The following is a 5,383-nucleotide window of genomic DNA, read 5'->3' as shown; positions in this document are numbered from 1 at the left end:
GGCTGAACCATTTAAAGTTTGGAACAAGAGTCCCACCTTTGTTTCTGACCCAGAAAGTTAAACATTTTGCTTTCCAAGATGGAATTTCCATAAAAGGCTGGAGTAGTTTACACATTATGTCAGGCCAAATGGCTGCTAGTCGAGACAGAATGTCTCATGATTGCTGAGTTGTGCCTTTTTTTCAAGATTATTATTGCTCAGCAGTGCAGTAACACATTACTTAGTAACCTATTGCAGTAGTGTGATTATTTTTTTCAGTAAAAAGTAGTGGAAGGGATTACAATTCCAAATTCAGTAATTATATTACTCTCACTAATCTCAGTGACACCCAAAACACACAAAGTATACGGTTGAGCTTGCTTACTGTCTTAACAGGAGTTTAAAGGAGGATTAGTATCAGTTTTGTCTCTCTTTGTTCAGTGAAGAGACTGCTGTGGGACATGTTACCTTGATGTGCTGGAGTTGTGAGGAGAAGGTCTTCTAACTGAAGTTGTCTACTCTACACATTGTGTCTTTTTAGCTGCCTTGATAACATTAGCCACTGGTAAGCCTAAATTCAGAAATCACCTGGTTTAGTTGGAAGCGTTTGTAAAACCTTTACTTCAAGGTGAGGACTTCTGTGCTGCTACATGCGACATTACTTTTTCAATGAGAAATGAGTAATTACTTACATTTCCAAGTAACTTGCCCAACACCGTTCTCCACAAGGAGGCACACACATATTTTCTGTGTAGACCTATTTCGAATTTACAAGATTGCTCTGCTAAAATGCAATAAAAATCACTGTGTTGGGGCATTTTCAAACCTATAGTTCATTTGCTCTGGTTCAAATCAATGGACAAGTTTGTAAACTTGTTGCATTTTACCCTTGGTTCGGTTTCTTTTCACACACACAAAAAAAACTCAAGCAAACCAAAATGCATTACTAAAAGTCACATTCACTCCACTCATTGGTTAGTTGTGTCTTGAACAGGAGGAAGAACATGAACACAGGAAGAGGGTCTTGAAGAGGGTCTTCTGGCCAAATAAGAATTCAACATACTCTGTTGTGCTAGTCCAGGTCGGATCTTAATAACGATACGAGTGCGCCCAGTAGTTGGGTCAGATTGAGGTCGAATCATATTCCCACCGAAAAATGAACCACTTCAGAATTTGTCTGGGACCGGACTGAGATCACATCCTCAAAGGGTCTCAGTACGATTGTTTTGGTCCACACCTGAGTTCTATTGCTTTGATCAGATCTACCCAAACAAATCACACCAAGGGGGAAAATGAACCAGAGTCTGATTCAAATGGACTAAACAATGCAGATTTGAAAACTTCCTGAGCTTCTCACACTAATGGCTATACCTGACAGTTTGTGACTTTAACAACAGGGTGATACTATTTTACTTAGTCCTGCTAACAGTATTTTTCCCTCATATTCAAGAATGCAGACAAGAGTACACAGTAATGTACTGAGTGCAATGTACCTTGTCTACCTTCATCTAGGGGGATGTTACATGGCTTCTCCAACTGAACTACTTTAATTAATGCAGTGGGAACTTTTAGGGATGGGGATTTTAAAATGCTTTTGCAGTAGCATATTCTGGTTTTCCTCAGATAGTCTGTCTGGCCTCGGATTAAATATTCATTCAGATATCACGCAGGCTGTGGAGGAGGACTACTTTGTTACCTCAACTGACTGTTCTGATTGACCAATGTGTGTGTGTGTTTGTGTGTAAGTCATGGCCGATGCCACCCTCTCTCAGGTTATACATGGACTAGAGAAAGTGTGTACTGTAATGAGATCATTATCTTATGTTATCCAGTCTGAGTTGCTCTCTGGTTCTCTGCCAGGAGAAATTAGAAGGGAAAAAGGCTTGGTGAATATCTAGCACATTTAATCTAATTGGTGTCACTTTTCTCCTTCCATTATGGTACTTTAATAGCCCTATCTGTCTCCATGTGGCTTAGCGGTGTTTAGGGTCAGTGGTCAGGGCCTAATCTTTCTGCTCAGATCACATTAACAGACCACAGATCCTCGACATCGAGATAAACAAAAGCTGTTTTAAACAAGAAGAGCAACAACAACATTGAATCACTTTAATTTGCATCATTAAAAAGTAACAGTGCACCTGTTATCTATGATTTTACTTTTAGTCTATGCTCAGAACAGATGGGTGTCTTTTTTTTAATGCTGCACATGGCAAGAAGTGAGGAAAAACACTTGACTCTCTCTCACACAGTGGTCTTCAAGAGGGAGCTCTTCGAGATCTGAAAAATGAGATGCTGGGAAGGCTATGATGGTCGAGGAGAGCCCTTTGAACGTTTCAGTGCAGTTTTCCGTTGCAACGAAGCTGGGATGTCTGACACTAGTCTGGGATTTTCTTAAGAGGCTATTAGTGCCTCCCCACCAGCAAAAAAGAACGTACCATTATTTCTCCTGCAATCTTTGGTAAGGAAAGCTTACAGGCCCCAGGCAGTGTTTGAATTGGGGCTACATCAGTGCTCCCTTGCTCTGAAATCTATTATGCACTCTAATCCTTCCAACCTCCAGCCCCAACACATGTCTTTGAGTCATGAGTAGACTAGGCATTCGTCCCAAGAAAGCATTTAGACTTTCCTCTCTTTCTCTCCTACTCCCTCTCTCTGGATGGAGGATTTCCACCAAGTGCCTATTCTCTGTGTCAGTTCAACGTGTAATACAGGATCATCAGTCAGCTGTGAGACGGGCCAGAAGGCTTCACTGTAAAAGGATTTAGGTACTCTGAGGTGCCAAAGGAAGTGTCCCCGTAGGCTTGGTAGGAGGAGGCAGACGGTATTGATTGGTTGACAGGCAGAAGCAGAAAGGAGATTTGCAGTGATGTCACACAGGAAGTCATCTGTGGGTCATATTCGTCAACATTGTCAAAGCTCAACACTATCAGACGTAGTTACAAGTAAGACAGAGCCCGATTCAATTTTCTTTTTAAATCATTGGGAGGAGAAAAAGAAATATCAGTGTACTCCAATCGAATAAACAAAGGCACAGATATACATATTTAATGGCATGCATAATTGATCGTTTTCGCTTGCAGGGAGTCCTTTGCAGTATACGCTGAGCACTGGAGAAATAAAAATAAAACATGAAGTGGGAAAGTCATTAAAACAGTTTTAGAGAAGTAGTGAGCAGAGTGGTACTGACTCTTACTTGAGTTGCATGCACTCCCAGCCTCCTCCAGTGTTGGCACAGGTGCCAGTGGCTAATTGGCCAGTGATTAATCACATCCACTGTGAACTGCATGACCAATTGAGGCAGCCAGGGCTACTGTGCTCGGTAAATGTGAACGTGGTTCACTTCCCGGGTCCGTCACCGAAATGTCTCGGACTACAAAAAACATCAGGTGGAGTTATTGTCAGACTGTGGCTCGTTCTGTTGGAGAAAATAGAGCTTGTGACCCGTGACAGAGCAGGAGGAGTGAGAGGAGACAGAGTCAGGGTTGCTCAGATGGAACGTTTCCTTCAGGGCAACACATTAGGTTAAAAAATAAAACATATCACACAATGAGGTTTTCTAACAATGTATACTCACTTTGGTTAAAAATAAAAATTTTATATGCCAGCAAACCAATGGGCATCATTTGAGGCTTAATTAGTTTGGGCCAAAACACTTGGCAAGGAACCGGACGTGAATAATCAACAATATTTCCTGAAGGTCATTAAAGCATAATTTTGGTTTATCATAACTTTATATTTTTGAACTTTAAGCCATAGGTCAAGTCTGTAATAATAACATTGTATTCACCACATTCATGGCTGGGAATGTGGCTGAAAAAGAGGTCAGTGGCCCAAAAACTCCAGGGCCCCATACCTCCAGGGGCCCCAGTTTTACATTGTGTCTTGCTTGCTTGCTTTTTGGTCATTTGATTACAATACTTGCACATTTTTATGTTTATTTGCACCACTAAAGAACTATTTCAACTGGGCTCTACGTTATTATGTATTATAGATGTATTGTCCAAAATCTGGTTCTAACAACTTTATTGTTTTAGTTTATACGGCACACACAGTTGTTTTTCCTAAATAAAGCTTTGTAACTGACATGCAGACAACCTAGGGCCAGGCAGCATTCCAGTATAGGAGTATTGAATTGTTTATGGGACTCTGTGCAAAATATAATGAAGTTGTCATCTATAGTGTGTTGTGTGCTGTTTGCATTGTGCATGCAAATCAACAGGGGCCCAAAAGCAAAATTTTCTCCAGGCCCCCAAACAGGTTAGTCAAACTGCAAGAGAAATCAAAAGTGAATGGTCAAATTATTACTCAGACTGCTTGTTGTAAACACTGATCATAATACCAGTGGTCGATGTTAAATTTGGCTTTTATCCCAAAGTTTTGAGGGATTGTTTTCTATATCATATCATCATAACTGATAGAAATGATAGTTAATATTACGAAAAATAAACACCAAGTTGTAATTAATTGGAATTATCCTTTAAGAAAAAAGGCAGAATGACTGTGTGAGCAGTGTGTGCGTGCATGTCTGTGGGTGTGTGTGTGTGTGTGTGTGTGTGGGTGTGTGTGTGTGTGGATGGGTGTGAGTGTGGGTGTGTGTGTATTTTTAAGCAATCACTGTAGTAGATTGGATGCCAGGCGGCCGCAGATTGAGCGACTGCGGAGCTGCTGCCTCTGCGGCCAGTTAAAGCAAGGTGGAGGTGATTCATCAAGGGCTCTGTGGGGCCATCTGTGGAACAGACTGACAAATGTCTCCCTCCTTTGTCATAAGGACACACGTCTCACAACGCTGGCGATTAATGCCCCTTTTACAACACATTTATTTGTCACCCAGGTATTTATCCCTGCAGTGTCTTGCACTGTATTACCATGGCTGACAAGACCAGGAGCCATTTCCAGGCCGTCCTCCAAGGAGGGCAGTCCATGAGAGACTGTCCTGGACGATTCCTCCAGAATTTTGATGGGGCCTCCTTGCTGCTGCCGCCCCCTCCTGTCCTGGCTCTCCAGCTTGGGAGGGGAAAACATCAGAGATGGAGATGAAAATGTTGCCCAAAGACTTCATTCACATTCAAGCATTCATGCATTTAACAAAAGCAAGGAAGGGGAGGGGAGGCGGGAGGCGGAGGAAGGAAGAGGAAAGAGAAAAAGGTGGAGAGGGTGCAACCTGTTGTTTAAACATTCACTCTCTGACTTGATCACGTGTGGTGAAATCAGAGAGAAGAACAAAGCACTGATGGTGCCCTTGCCCTGACAAAGGAGGGGGGAGCACGGTGTGTCAGTGATGAAATCCTTCTTGTTTGCCCTGCATTATGAACAGTTTGTAGTCAGGATAAGCCGCTGTAGAAGCACACACCCTTGTGTATCTGATTGCTTTGTTGTCAATCTATCCATCTCTTTGCAACAGTGG

This window comes from Thunnus maccoyii, chromosome 21 (genome assembly GCF_910596095.1).
Source record: "Thunnus maccoyii chromosome 21, fThuMac1.1, whole genome shotgun sequence".
In the NCBI taxonomy this organism is placed as follows: domain Eukaryota; kingdom Metazoa; phylum Chordata; class Actinopteri; order Scombriformes; family Scombridae; genus Thunnus; species Thunnus maccoyii.
Note: the sequence above shows the minus strand (reverse complement) of the source record.